General features: G+C 38.6%; 1 pseudogene; it reads left to right on the top strand.

The window, feature by feature from the left end:
- The first annotated feature begins 950 nt into the window (after positions 1-950).
- Positions 951-1,514, top strand: LOC130032660 (60S ribosomal protein L17-like; annotated as a pseudogene).
- The last annotated feature ends 14,906 nt before the right edge of the window (positions 1,515-16,420 follow it).

Genomic DNA, 16,420 nt, shown 5'->3' with positions numbered 1-16,420 from the left:
TATATACATTTCTTTTGAAGTTCTTTAACTTTGTGTCTTAAAGTTGTATATAGTTGTCTCTTATCATACATTTCAATTCTGTGCTATTCGTTTAACTTCTCTGTTCACATTTGATTCCTATTTCTTGGTATTTTTCTGTTCTTAGTGTGTATATTTACTTGCCAGTCTTGGTTATAATTAATTCGAACTAGTTATTTTATTGTTATATTTCCTGTTCATTTCTTGGGCTGGAGCGATAGCACAGCGGTAGGGCCTTACAAGCGGCCAATATGGCCAACCCGAGTTCGATTCCTCCGGCCCTCTCGGAGAGCCCAACAAGCTGCCGAGAGTATCTCGCCTGCGCGGCAGAGCCTGGCAAGCTCCCCATGACGTATTCGATATGCCAAACACAGTAACAAGTCTCATGATGGAGACGTTACTGGGCCCGCTCGAGCAAATCGATGAACAATGGGAGGACCTTGACCGTGACTCTTATTATTTGCTTCCTTCAATTGATAGTAGTGTTATTTTAATTTATTCTGTATGTGAGGATTGTTCATTTGAGCTTTTTCTTCTCTCCTGATTTAAGTGTCTACTACTATGGGCTTCCTCTCCTTATTACAGTTACTGTTTCTGTTATATTTTGATAGCTATGTTCATCCCCACCTATTCTCAGGGATGTTTTCATTTTCATTTGGTTTACTTTTATTTTGTTTAGCAGTTATTTTAAAACATTTTAAATCTCAAAGATCTGTGTTTTTCTAGATTTTTTCTATTGGATCTTTTCTATTAATTATTCCACTGATATAAAACATATTGACACTTTAAAATTTATTGAGATTTGATCTATGTCCCAATATGTGGTCTACCTACAAGAATGTTTTGTGTGTAGCAGAAAAATCCTTTGGGCAGGGTGTGAAGTTATATAAAAGCATATTGCTCTTACGTGAGTGGCCATTGTAGGTCCCAAGATGGTGCGCTACTCGTCGGACCCCGAGAATCCAACGAAACCATGCAAGTCTCCAGACTTGAACTTTTATGTGCACTTCAAGAACACTTAAGAAATGGCTCAGGCCATCAGGGACATGTATATCAGAAATGCGACTAAATACTTGAAGGATGTCACTCTGCAGAAACAGTGTGTGCCCTTCGGACTTTACAATGGTGGCATTGGTATTTGTGCCCAGGCCAAACAATGGGGCTGGACACGGGATCATTGGCCTGAAAAGAATGCTGAATTTTTACTGCACATGCTTAAAAATGCAGAAAGCAATGCTGAATTCAAGGGTTTAGATGTAGATTCTCTGGTCATTGTGCATGTCCAAGTGAGCAAAGCACCCAGGATGTGCCACAGAATTTACATGGCTTACAGGGCTCATGGGTGAATTAACCTCTATATGAGCTCTCCCTGCCACATTGAGATGATTCTTACTGAAAAAGAACAGATTGTTCCTGAACCTGAAGAGGAAGTTGCACAGAAGAAAAAGATATCACAGAAGAAACTGCAGAAGCAAAAACTTATGGCTGGGAAATAAACTCAGCATAAAATAAAAATCTAAGTATACTGAAAAAAATCATATTAAGCCCAACATATCCACCTCCTTATTAAACACTGTTGTCTACTTGTTGATTTTCTGTCTCATTGGTTTATCCATTAGTGAGAAAGTGTCACTGAGGATGAAATATAATGTTTCCCACCACAATATTGCTTGTGTTGTGGTCTTTCTTCTGGTTTAACAGAATGTGTTTTCTAAGTTTTAATTCCTCTTTATTTGCTGCACATATGGTAATGATTGCTAAATTCTCTTAGTTTACTGATCACTTAATTCTTATTTAATGTTGATTCCTACTACTTTTTATACTTTTAGTTTGAAATCTATTTTTATTATATACATAAAAATGTTTCTGACATTTTTAGACTAACATTATAGTCTTTGATTTTTCTTGCAGATTTTAATTTGACGCCATATTTAGCATTGGGATCCGGTGGCAGGACTCAACCTTTTCCAAGATAGCACTCTCTTTTGGTAAGCCCCATAGTCATACAAACTGAAGACTATTGTAAACTGCTATTCCACCCCCACCCTCTGCCATTGTTCACTACTGTGAACTCATGGCAATGCTCACTATATTCAGCCTTTCTCCATAATCCTCTTCCATTTGAACTGTGACCCAACACATTCTTTACAGATCTCACTAAAAATCTCTCACAAGACAGTAGTAGCAGTGGTGGCCAAAATGTTATAATGCTGAAAACAGTAGCTATTGAATACTGGTCAAAAAATCTTACATTTTAGTATGCATGCTTAGCACTCACAGCGAATTTTGAATAATTTTTTTAAAAAAGGAATTTAGCAGTTTTTACAAATAGGGACAAAAGTCCATTTAAATACTCAAGATCATCAAATCTCTCAGCACTGCTCAAGGGTAATCTCAAAGTAATAGTCTTGATTGTCTCCCTACTGTTTCTTAGCAATTCTTTAGGTCTGCCAATTAACAGGTGACTGACTATTCTGGTATAGTGTCTTGCATAGCCAGTTGGGAACTCAGGAAAATAAGACACTGTACACAATTCTCAGTCAAATCCCCAACCCCAGAAAAGCTCCAATTGCTAGCATGTTTCTTCCTAGTGGCTTCTTTAGCCCAAGCAATTGGCTGAAACCCAAATGGGACTGTATGAAGTCCTTCTATCTCCTTTGCTGGAAAACTAAACCATGTGGCTGTAGAGATTTCTTTTCCTTCAGCTTTGATAGAAAAAAAACAGTATCCTAAACAAAGTCTATAATACCAAGGTCATCCTCACTGCATCTGAGGTATGACTCTCTAACAGTGCTCCCATGATAGTGAACTATAATGATGCACACACACACATACACTAACAGTAGACACAATGGGGAAGGGCACGGGACTAAGGATTTTATTATATCATATTATTATTATATAATAATAATGTGATATATTATTATATCATATTATTATATTATATATCATATTATTATTTTATTATATCATATTATTATCATATTATATCATATTATTATTATTATTAGCGCCCAGAAGACTCTACCAGACCGAACCAGCTCTATAATCTCTCACATAAAAATTTAGAGACACTATTATGCAGATGTATAATGAGCCCTAAGGAATTATGGTACAGGTAAAAGAAAGAAGCACTGTAGCACCCGTTGTTCATCGATTTGCTCGAGTGGGCCCAGTAACGTCTCCATTATGAGACTTGTTGTTACTGTGTTTGGCATATCAAATCTGTCACGGGGAGCTTGCCAGGCTTTGCCGAGGGGCCAAGATACTCTCCGTAGCTTGCCAGGCTCTCCGAGAGGGGCAGAGGAATCAAACTCGGGTTGGCCGTGTCGGCCATGTGCAAGGCAAATGCCTTACCGCTGTGCTATTGCTCCAGCTCCCCGCTCCCCCAAAAAGAAAGTATGAGATAAAAAATGATAAAACTACAACCAGAGTGGCAGATATGAAGATTAAGGCAGATGAAATAAAAATCTCTGTGGAAGTCTCAGAATAGAGTAACAATAGTTGAGTAAAACATGTGTGAGCTCCAATGGGATATAATTAACTTCTAGTAATCAACAGAATATGGACCATAGTATGAAAATAAAAGAATAGCACACGGAGATGTATGTAATGAGTTTAAGGGGAATAATATAAAAATTATTAGAATTACTGAGAAACACAAAGGAGAATTTGATGAAGAAACAGTAGTTCAAGTGATAAAAGATTTTCCAGAGTTTATGAATAAAGATTCAAGAGGCCTGTTGGTTTTCAACCAAAATGGATCTAAATTTTTAAAGAATAAAATATACATTATTATCATAAAAATAAGTCAAAGACAGAGAATGTTGCAAACATCATGAGCAAAGAAGGAAATCATATACAAAGGAAATTCCATAAGCTTCACAACAGATCTATTAAATGAGATTCTATGAATCAGAAGAGAATGGTGTGATATTTTTATTAAAAACAAACAAAATGAATGAAATGAAATCCTCATCAAGAATACTTTATCTGTCCATGTTATCATTCATATATAAAGCAATGATACAAAATGTCATGGAAGAGCGATGTCTTAGGAACTTCATAGGTAAAAACCAGTTTTACAAGTATTAGATGTGCTTTTAAAAAATGGTATGAAAAAACATACAATCACACTAAAATTTTAGTAAATTACAAAACCAAATTTCTTCATCTCAATAATGTCACTCAAATCTCAATGGACTGAATTCATTAAAATCAAGAGTCACAGTGTGAAAGGGTAAGTCAAAAAAAAAAAACACCTTTCTGCTTCTCTGCAATATATATGCCTGAAGAGTCAGAGTAAATAAAGGCCCAACTTAAGAGACTAGAAAACAATCTTACAGATAATTTTTTCAAACTGCTGGGGTGGCAATACTCATATCAGACAAAATAGACTTCAAATTTAAAAGGTCCAAAAGGGACACAGATGGTTGCACTCCTAAATATTTATACTCACAATGATGGCCTATAAAAATGTCTTTAAATGTTAATAGGCATGGATGAAGGAGACAGTGATAGGATCACAATAGAATAGGTGACTAGAGCACAACTATTTCACTGCTAGATATATCATCTAGTCAAATCTCAACAAAGAAACAATAGCCTAGAAAATATAACGGAACAGATAATTCTAGCACACATATATAGAAATCTTTAACCCAAAAGTTAACATTCTGCTCCAATGAAGATGGGTATTTTCCAATATAAACATCAGGCTAGGTTACAAAACATATATACAGAAATTCAGGAAAAGAGAAATCATATAAATTATCCTATCGGGTACAGATACTTTAAAAATAAAAATTGAACCCAAACAAATGAGACAAAGACTTAAGCACTTAGAATATAAAGAACATACAAATAAACAGTCAATGTGTCAAACAGGAAATTAAACAATAAAGAAATAAAACATTTCCTGAGAATAAACTCGAGTAAAGAAAAAATAGCAGTATAAATGAAAGACAACAGAGTGATGTTAAAAGTTCGGAGCAATACAAAGCAAGAATGTACCCACATACATTATCTAACTTTAAGCAGGTAGAGAGATACAAAAATATTGAATACAAAACTGGCACAAGGAAGGAAAGAAAGGATAAATGAAAACAGGAGCTGATACTTTTGAAGAACAGAAAAGAAAGACAAAATTTAGAAAAACCTACAAAAAAGAAAGAGAACGCTAATAAATCCAGTCAGAACTGAAAGGGAATACATCACAACAGATACCACAGAAATTAAAAGGATAAACAGAGATTACGTTAATAAATTTTATGACATTAAACTGGGAAATTCAGAAGGAAATGATTTTTATTTTCTATTTTATATAATTCTTTCCCAGACCTCCTGGATATGATATATTTCTTTTGTGTTTGTGTTTTTAAATTTATTTTTTAATGAATCACCATAAATTTTAATCTTATTCAGTATTAAATTTCAGGCATACAATTTTCCAACACCTATCCCTTCATAAGTGTCTAGTTCTCTCTACCAATATGCCCAGTCTGCCTCTATATTAGGCACTTTTCCCTCCACTGTTGCCTTAGTGTTCTGTTTTATAACCTGTACCCCCAACACAGTGGCAAGCTTCCTACTGAAGACCAGTTCTTCTACACTTCATTTCAACTGCCTTTGTTATTTCCTTACTAAGTTTATGAGCTGCATATGTGAGAGATAAATCTGTGTCTTTCCCTCTTTTTCTGATTAACTTTCACTCAGGATACGTCTGTCCAGTTATATCCATGTATTAGCAATTCTTGACTTCATATTTTCTTATGGTCAAATAATATTCCATTTAATGTATGTAGCATAGTTTCTTTAATCAATCATTCATTCTTGGACACTTGGGTTGTTTATAATTTGATTTATTGTCAATATATGTCTATAACACTGAAGAACATGCATACAAAGTTCTTATTTTGAAGTAGAAGCAAACTAGGTCAGTTCTCATGGCTTACATCTGGTTCATCTCTCAAAAATTACTCCTGAGTCTCAGTTATACAATGATCGAGTACCCATCCCTCCACCCGTGCCCATTCACCACAACCACTAATTCCATTCAGTATCCCTCCCACCCCCCATCCCATTCCCTTTTGTTCTGTCTCTCATTTTGGGCGCTGTGGTATAAATGAAACCCAAGCACAAAAATTTGTAAGTCTACAACTGTACCCCATGGTGTTTCACTAATAAAAATAAAAAAATAATAACAAAAAAAATTTTAAAGTGCCTGATAGAGAGGTAGGCTGAGAGACAGGGGGAAAACTGGGGGCATTGGTAGAGGGAAGTGGGCACTAGTGAAGAAAATAGTGATTGAACATTGTACACCTGTGATGCAATCATGAATAACTTTGTAACTTTGTAATTTATTGCACTTCAAAAATTTTTAAATAAAATTATATGTTGAAAGAAATTTGAAAAATAAAAATATTTCCTCAAACTGCTAAAAAAAATATTCCTGAGGAATTTGGGAGACCATATGGGATATCTAAAATAAACCTATGTTGAATCTGTGCAAGGCAAGAACATTACCCTTTGTACTACCCCGTCAGACCAGATACAAATATTCTTAACAAAATATTAGAAAACTGAATAAAAGTACATAAAAAATTCATACACCATAACCAAGTAGGATTTTCCCCTCAGATGACAGGAATTAATATATCAATTCAATCAGTATAATAGACCATATAAATAAAAGGAAAATTATATGATCATATCAATAGACATAAAGGAACCATTTAACAAGATCCCAAATCCACTTATGATAAAACTTTCAATAAAACTGAGCTTTCAGAAACTTTACTGAAAGTAAAATTACACAGCACAGTCCACTGAAGGCATCAAACTCAATGGTAAAAATCTGAGTGTTTGCTCAGATCAGGCACAAGACACTGCTGCCCACTCATACAACTACAATTCAATATAGTCTTGTCAGTTCTTGTCTTAAAAATTAGACATGAAAGAGAAATTAAGGACATAAGGACATTCAACTGAGTAAGTTAGATTCTCACTATTTGCAGATGGCTTGATGGCACAATGCTTAGAAGACGGTAAAGGCTCTACTAAAAAACTTAGAATTGTTGTATACTTGTGTATTGCAGTGTCAAGCTATAAAACCCATGGTTTTTAAAATGAAAATGATAAAATAAAGTCAGATAATAAATCACTGTATCACTGTCAATCACTGTTATCCAGTTGATCTTCTATTTACTTGAGTGGGCACCAGTAACATCTCTATTTCTCCCAGCCCTGAAATTTTAGCAGCTTCTTCTTACTCGTCTTTTTCCAACAATTGGAGGCTCTTTAAGGGTCAGGGGAATGAGACCTATTGTAGTTACTGTATTTGGCATATCAAATACGACATGGGGAGCTTGTCAGGCTCTGCCCATGGGGCGGGATACTCTCAGTAGCTTGCTGGCATCTCCGAGAGGCATAAATGGGTACGGAGTGTCTTATAATGTGTCCGGAAAGCGGTCTGGAGTGTGGCAGTGGTAGAGCAGTGGAGGTTGACTGCCGGGGCTGGGTCCCTTGGTGTGGTGAGGGCTCTCACCCGCCCTACAGCCTGGTGCACAGTCCCAAAATGATAAAATAAAGTCAGATAATAAATAGCATTAACGATTTGCCTCAGAATAATCAAGTACATGGGATTCAGTATAAAAAAATGGTAATACGGAACAATAATCCATATTCGTCAATTGGAAGAATTAGTATTGTAAAAATAACAATACTCCCCAAAGCAATACACAAAATTTAAATGTGAACCATATTAAAATAACCCTGGGATTTTAAAAGACATAGATCAAATACTGTTGACATTTATATAGCACTGTTGCACGGTCGGTCCTCCTTTTGTTCATCGATTCACTTGAGCGGGCACCCGTAACATCTCACAACAAGTTGTGAGACTTGCTGTTACTGTTTGTTTTTTTTTTGCATATGGAATACATCACGGGTAGCTTGCCAGGCTTTGCTGCGTGGGCGAGATACTCTCAGTAGCTTGCCATGATCTCCAAGAGGGGCGGAGGAATCAAACCCAGGTTGGCCGCATGCAAGACAAACGATTTACCCACTATGCTATCACTCCAGCCTGGCATTTATATAGAGTAGTAAATTTATATTGAGTAATAATATTTCCCGAATAGCTGAAGCAATAGGGAAAAAAGAAAATGGAAAGCTTCTCCTTCCAAAACTTCAAACTGTACTGTGAAGCCATCGTAATAAAAATAGCATGGTACTGGAAATAAGATAGACTGTCCAGCCAGTGAAATATATCTGAGAGTCAAGAGACATTCTCAAGTATATGAACTGTTAATCATTGACAAAGGAAATGAAGAATATGAAGTGAAGTAACAAAAGTCTCTAAGAAGTTTTTGCACTGAAATCTATGGGATCAAAAGAATAAATGATATCCACAAGCTACAACAAAATATTCTCCCACCATTCATCTCACTTTATATATCTAATATATATACATATATTTATAGCATTATTAATAATTTAGTAAGAAAAGGACAATCCACTCCATAAAAAATGAGGGTGGTAGTGATAAGATACTAATACTTCCTCAAAATCTACAGGTTAATGGAACATGAAGAAAAATCTCTACATCACATATCGGGTAAATGTCAGTTAGGACGTCAATAGGAAATCATTTCACACCAGAACGACTGGCACATGGACAATCAACAAAAGCAAACAGTGTTGATATTGGTGTGGGGAAAAGGACACCTTCTTCACTGCTGGTGACAATATCAGTTCAGTCAAACTTTCTGGAAAACAACATGGAAACTTGTCAAACACTAGAAATTGAGCTTCTATAACACACAAAATACACTTGGCTTATTCCTGGCTCTCTACTCAGGGATCACTCACAGCAGAGATCATGGGGCCATTTGAGATGCCAGGAATTTATGTGGTTAGATATTAGAGAGTAGACTTTGAGTTTTCACATTGGTTATGATCTTTAGTGTGGAGTTTTGGTAAAAATAATTAAATACATTAAGAAATTTCCTCCCCTCCCTGAGGAGAGCCGGGGTAGCCGAAGACCTTCGAAAGCAGCCACAGCCATGCTTAAGACCATTCTCCACACATTCGTATGAGCTTCATGCATGAAAGAATCGGCAGAGGAACCCAGGCATGTGAGACCTGGGGTCTGAGATATACAAGCCTGCTTGGATCGGGACTGGGCCTCCTCCACCCAGATTCCCCCATCTTCCAGTAGGTAGGTGTTACACCCACCAATTTCCCCTGGACGGTGTTATCCCATCAACGGCCAAGACTGAGAAACTATAAAACCCAGCTTCCAGAAGCACGCAGCCACGAATGCTCTTATTATCTAGTTCTTACTCTTGGAGAACCCGGCAGGCTACCTAGAATATCCTGCCCGCACAGCAGAGTCTAGCAAACTTCCCGTGGCGTATTTGATGTGCCAAAACCCAGTAACAATTATGGGTCTCATTCCCCTGACCCTGAAAAAGCCTCTAATGTGGCACTTTCTAAAATCCAGGGCTCGGAAGGAGACACTACTGGTGCCTGCTCGAGGAAATTGATGAACGAGAGATGAAAGTGATACGGTGATACAGTGAAGAAATTTTCTTCATGAGTTTTTAATCATGAATTGTTGTTAGATCTTATGAGATGCTTTTGGTCGTTATTGAAAAAATCATGTGATTTTTATTTTTCCTTGTAATGATTTTCCTCGTAATGATTGCTTTAACTTGTGAATACTAAACCATCATTGCATCCTCAGGATGAAACTTAATTTATTATTATATATATAAATTTTATGCATTTTATTAACTTGGCTAATATTTACTAAATATCTTTTCTTCAATATTCATGAGCGACCTATAAGGGCCAGATTATTAGGGAGGTTTTTTTTTTTAACTTGATCTAAGCCAAAATTTTGATTTACAGTGAGTTCTTTTTTTTCTTCTCATATTTATTTATTGAATCACTGTGGGAAAAGTTTAAAAACTTTCACGTTTCACAAACAATGATCAAACACCTTTCCTTTAACCAGTACTCATTTTTCACCACCAAGCACCCCAATATAACCCCCTCCCACCCCTCCCAATGCCTGTGAGGCAGATGATTTCTACTTAACTCTTCTCTACATCGATTACATTTAATTATTTTTGACAAAAGATGCACCGTTATTGTTTAGAATTTCCCCACAACAAACAAAATGGCTGAAAAGGCACTGTGAAATACTTTTTCTATAGCTGGTTATGATTACCATATAATGTTGTGTGGCCACGATAGCAGCTGTGTGATTTTGGATTTCTGTAAAGAGCCAGATAATTACAAGATTGGTTTCTGTGCATCTGGTGTTATGGTTGTGCTGGAGAGCGGATAGTGGGGGTCAACTCGTGACCTCGGTAGGGCGTGAAGGACGAGCCAGTACCGTCTCCCTTCCCATGAGACTGCAGTTGCCCTGTCACCACCGGCTCATACCTGGCTTTCCAATAAGATCTGAGGCGGCGGCCACCTTGCTGCTGGGGGTGGGGGGAAGGTGGAAGGGAGCAACACCCCTTCCCTCCCGAGGAGGCATGGCGCCATTGTTTAACACATGGTCCATTCACTTTTCTGCCACAAGCTTCCAGGCTCTGGATTAAGTTCTTTTGCCTCTAGAGCCATGGCCATGCCGGAGAGCCACTCGTGGGGGGCAACTCCTGACCTCGGTAGGGCGTGAAGGATGATCCAGTACTGTCCCCCTTCCCATGAGGTTTCAGTTGCCCCATCACCGCTGGCTCCTACCTGGCTTTCCAATAAGCTCTGAGGCAGTGGCCAACTTGTATGTGGTCCAGATGCATTACTGTCAGAAGCCGCTGGGTTTCGAGCTTTGTTTCTGAGTTTCTGGGATCATGCCGTTAATCAGCTTGATCAGAAGCCAGAGAGGCCATTTGTAGGAGGTGAATTGGGGTCTCATTGGGCTGGGGAAGAAAGGGCCGGTTCCACCCCAATCTGGGGAGGCCCCATGTGTCTCATCACTGCAGGCCCAAACCTGACTGTCCAGTGGCCTCTGGAGGATGGTGGTCACCAGGCAGCCAGCAGGAACAGGCCAAGGCACAAAACTCATTCCCACCTAGAGTGGCCCAGGGCCAGTAACCTACTGCAGGAACAGGATGCATTTCTGCCTAAAGTCTTTGGGTTCCAAGATTCGTTTCTGAGTCTCTGGGATCGTGGTCGTTAAGCAGTTCGATCAGGAACCAGAGAGGCCATGCCTCCAATTATATAGCTGAACCGGAGGTGCTTTGTGGGTGTGTCTCCCACATACCTAACTTTTGGCCATTTACTTTGTTGTTAAACTCTGCCCCAAGTTTTTGGGGTCTGGCCAAATGCACAGCAGCAATTTTGGGGTATTTGAAAGTCTGATGGTACCAATAGGCTCCTGATGTACTCCCCTCACAGGTACAGATTGACCTTTTGGCAGCACTATACCCCCTACAGTGAGTTCTTAAGTATCCTATTTTCATATTCTTTGCAGTGAAAATGTATTAAAAGCCATGGTGCTTATCTTGCAAACAGTCAACATGGCTTGGAACCCTGGAACCCCATATGGTCTTCTGAGCACAGCCAGGAGTGATTCTGAGAACAGAGTCAGGAATAAGATTGAGCAGTGCTGGGCATGCCCCCCCCTCCAAACAAACAAACAAAAAAGATATTCACCAGGAATAAAGGCCTATGACTTTCTTTCTGTTTGATGTTTCTTTCTGACTGTTGTACCAGGGTTATGTTTGCCTCATAAATGTTGTTTTGGTTGATTCTTATTTCATCAAACAAAAAAAATCCTGAAAAGCATTGGTATTAGTTCTTCTTTAGAGGTTTGGAATAACTTACTAGTTAACCCATTTGGGCCTGGGTAATTGTTTTTTTGGAAGTTTTTTTTTTTTTTTTACCATTTTGTTATCCTTGTGAGTAACTTACCTGTTTAGCTACTCTGTTTCTTTCTGATTTGATTTTGGGAAGTTTTAGTAGTCTAAATTTGTTCCAGGTTCTCAAGTTTCATGACATAAAGAATTTTAAAGTAATTACTGACAATATTTTGAATTTTTGTGATATTTATTGTGACTTTAAATTAATTTTTTTCATTTAATTTTTCATTTAATTTTTATTTATGGAGTGATATCACAGTGGTAGGGCGTTTGCCTTGCACGCAGCCAACATGGCCGACCCAAGTTCGATTCCTCCGCCCCTCTTGGAGATCCCGGCAAGCTACCGAGAGTATCTCGCCCACACAGCAGAGCCTGGCAAGCCACCCGTGATGTATTCGATATGCCAAACACAGTAACAACAAAATCTCCAATGGAGATGTTACTGGGCCCGCTCGAGCAAATCGACGAACAACGGAGGGCCTTTACTTTACTTTACTTTAATTTTATTCTTTAATTACTAGTGTTTTCACTCTTTCGTTGTGAGTCATGCTAATATTTTGTCATTCTACTTTATTCTTTATTGCTTGATTGAACTTTTTTCACTTCCATTTCATTGATTTTTTTTTCCTAAAATTTGATACTTCCTTAGTTTTGCTAGTTGTCACTGCATCTCATGTACCTGACAAAATGCCACAGGGTAACCAGAAAATAACAATGAGGAATCAGATCAGCGAGAAGGAGAGGTGCCACTCACACACAACCTGCTTGTTGGAGCTCCTGATGAATACCACCTGGCCGACCTTATCTCTATTACTGATGCAAAGGTCACTGTCACTGTCCTCCATCGATTTTCATCTGTTATTCATCGATTTTCTTGAGCGGGCCCAGTAACGTATCCATTGTGAGACTTTCTCGTTACTGCATTTGGCATATCGAATAAGTCACGGGCAGCTTGCCAGGCTTTGCTGTGCGGGCGAGATACTCTAAGTAGCTTGCTGGGCTCTTTGAGAGGGGCAGAGGAATCAAACTCAGGTCGGCTAGGTTGGCTGCTTGCAAGGCAAACGCCCTACCCGCCGTGTATTGCTCCAGCACGATGAAAAGGTATGAGCACAGAAATGTGCCCTGTTGTTGAGATGCCCCACCTCTTATGAAGCCCATAAGCTTGCACCAAATGGTGTGAAAAATGGCATGTATTCCATGAATGAGGCAGTCTGTTGTCCTATTGGCCAAACTGCTACCACTAAGGGGAATATTTTATTGAGGAGTATGGTGTAGAACATTGAAATTGCTACACTAAGAAGCACACCTAGAGTTACTCTCCAGTAGGTAATTTCTACCTAGGAACATGTTGAATAAAGCAATTGCCAAGTAAATGGAAAATCAAGGTAAATGTTATTCACCATGAGGTAAGGCTGGGAGCACATGTTCTGTGTATATTCCCCAAACAGTGTAACCAGATGCTGTCACTTTGAGAATTGGAAGCTGCTTCCTAGTATATCAGTGTGGGGCTAAAAATCTCTGCCCACGAGGTAAAGATAAAGAGGCAATGCTAAGAACAGAGAACATTTTCTGTGGTAATGCACACTCAGTGTTAGGGTCAGAAGTATCTTCCCCAGAGGCAAATACTAGGTGTAGGATGAACAACTGATGCCTCCTGTGAATAAGAGTGCAGAAGCTTCACACAGAACCTCTCTGTGAAGGAGGTTTTTGAACTTAAATATCCAAGGGCTTACTAAAAATAGCATGGGAAGTTCAATTCCTAGTTTTTTGAGGAATATCCATATTATCTTTGAAAAAGATTGGGTCAGTTGACATTCCCAAGAGCAGTGAATGAGAATCCTTTTTCCCCTATAACATCTTCAGCACGGGTTGCTGCTCTTTTGGATGTGTGTCAATCTTTGTGGTGAGGTGGTATATAATTGTTGTTTTAATTTGCACTTCCCTGATGATTAGTGATACAAAGACAGTTTTAATATGCTTTTTGATCATTTGTATTTCTTCTTTGAAGAAGTACATGCTCGTCTCTTCTCTCTCACATGTGGGATATAATGAAACATCATAGGAGAATATCAAGTGTTCAGTAGAAATAGAAATGAAAGGAAGGAGAACTGGTCTTCAATAGGAAGCTTGTCACTGAGCGAGGATCAGGGGCATAACTTAGGGAAGGGACCATTAGGACAAAATGTCAAGGGAAAGTTCCTGCCACAGACCCAGGCTGTGGGATGGGAAGGAAACTTGGGGACATTCGTGAAGGGTCAAGGGCACTGGTGAAGGGATTGGTGTTGGAACAACATACACCTGAAATTCAAGCATAAGTATCTTTAAAACTCATAATGATTCAATAAAAATGATTAAAGAAAAAGAAAAGGGAGGAAAGAATCTAAGAAGTTGCTAGCCTTCAAAGGGAAAATAAGTATATGGATAAACAGATTTAAATTAGAATCACCAAGATAATCAGCAGCATAAACTATTAGCAACCAAGACTTTCTAAATAGGAGGTGATGAAATACACAATAACTACTCTAATTCTGTGAAGGGATTTGCTCCAATACTGATTTGACCTGTCTGGACAAAACCAGGGACAATTTTACCTGCTATATAGAGTGATAGTCAAGTTTCATCCTCAGAGAAGTAAAAGAAGAATTCTCAGGAAGGTTCACCTGTGCAACAAAGAGAAGCAGTATTTTAAAGCAGTAAGCAGACAGATAATAAGGGAAGTGCATAAAGCTGATAAAATCAACATCATGCCAAAATCTATAAGATACATCAAAGACATGGTCGGCAAAACCCTCCACAATACTGAGGCTAATGGTATCTTCAAAGACGACATTCCAATGACCATCCAAATGGAAACAGATAAACAAATGAAACTATCTTAAATTAAGAAGCTTCTGCACCTCAAAAGATATAGTGACCAGAGCAATAGCACAGCGGGTAGGGCGTTTGCCTTGCACGCAGCCGACCTGGGTTCAATCCCCAGCATCACATATGGTCCCCCGAGCACCGCCAGGAGTAATTCCTGAGTGCAGAGCCAGGAGTAACCCCTGAACATTTCTGGGTGTGACCCAAAAAGCAATATATATATATATATATATATATATATATATATATATTGACCAGAATACAAAGACAATCAAAAGAATGGGAAAGGATATTCACCCAATAACCATCTGATAAAGGGTTGATATCAAGGATATACAAAGCACTGGTTGAACTCCACAAGAAGAAAACATCCAATCCCATCAAAAAATGGGGTAATGAAATGAACAGAAACTTTCTCAAAGAAGAAATCTGAACGGCTAAAAGGCACATGAGAAAATCACTAATCATCAGGGAGATGCAGATGAAAACAACAATGAGATATCATCTAACACCAACAGAGACTGGCCCACATCCAAAAGAACAAAGGCAACTTGTGTTGGAGTGGATGTGGCGAGAAAGGGACTCTCTTTCACTGCTGGTGGGAATGCTGACTGGTTCAGACCTTTTGGAAAACAGTATGGACGATTCTCAAAAAATTAGAAATTGGCTCCCATTTGACCCAGCGATACCACTCCTGGGAATATATCCCAGAGAGGCAAAAATGTATACCCAAAATGACATCTGCACTTCTGTGTTCATTGCTGCACTGTTCATAATAGCCAAAATCTGGAAAAAACCCGAGTGCCCGAGAACAGATGACTGGTTAAAGAAACTTTGGTACATTCACACAATGGAGTACTATGCAGCTGTTAGAAAAGATGAAGTCATGAAATTTACATACAATTGGCACTACATGGAAACTATCATGCTAAGTGAAATGAATCAGAAAGAGAGGGACAGACATAAAAAGATTGCATTCATCTGGGGAATATAAAGTAACAAAATAGGAGACTAACATCCAAGAATAGTCGAGATAACTACCAGGAGGTTCACTTCATGGCTTGAAGGCCAGCCACACATGCTAGCAGAAAGGGCAGCTCAGACAGAGAAGGGAACACCAAGTAAAGGGTGTTGGGAGGACCCTTCCAGGATGGGATGAGAGATGCATGCTGAAAGTAGACTATAGACAGAACATGATTGCCACTTAATGCTTCTTTTGCAAACCTCAGCAACCCAAAGGAGAGAGAACAAAAGGGAATGCCCTGCCACATAGGCGGGATGGGATGGGGGGATGGGAAGGGTAGGAGGGATACTGGGATCATTGGGGGTGGAGAATGGGCACTGGTGGAGGGATGGCTACTCGATCAATTTATAACTGAAACCCAAGCACAAAAACTTGTAAGGTCAACAACTGTACGTCATGGTGTTTCAGTAATAAAAAAAAAAAAACAGAAAAGGAAAAAAAAAGGTGAGAAAATCCTCATTCCCTATTTTACAGGGGATTTCATGTACTGTCATGGAACTGGATTCAGAAAATTTATGTCCACCAGGTGAAATCAGATTTTAGTACAGCTTCAGAAGAGGAACTTCCATTTTGCTTACCTTTAATTTGTTCTGTTTTCCTGTAATCTCCAAAATAAATCTCTCTGACCATAGAGCTGTGAATG

This window comes from Sorex fumeus, unplaced genomic scaffold (genome assembly GCF_029834395.1).
Source record: "Sorex fumeus unplaced genomic scaffold, SorFum_2.1 ptg000050l, whole genome shotgun sequence".
Taxonomy (NCBI): Eukaryota; Metazoa; Chordata; class Mammalia; order Eulipotyphla; family Soricidae; genus Sorex; species Sorex fumeus.
The sequence above is the reverse complement of the archived record's forward strand: the minus strand, read 5'-3'. Positions and strand labels throughout refer to the sequence as shown.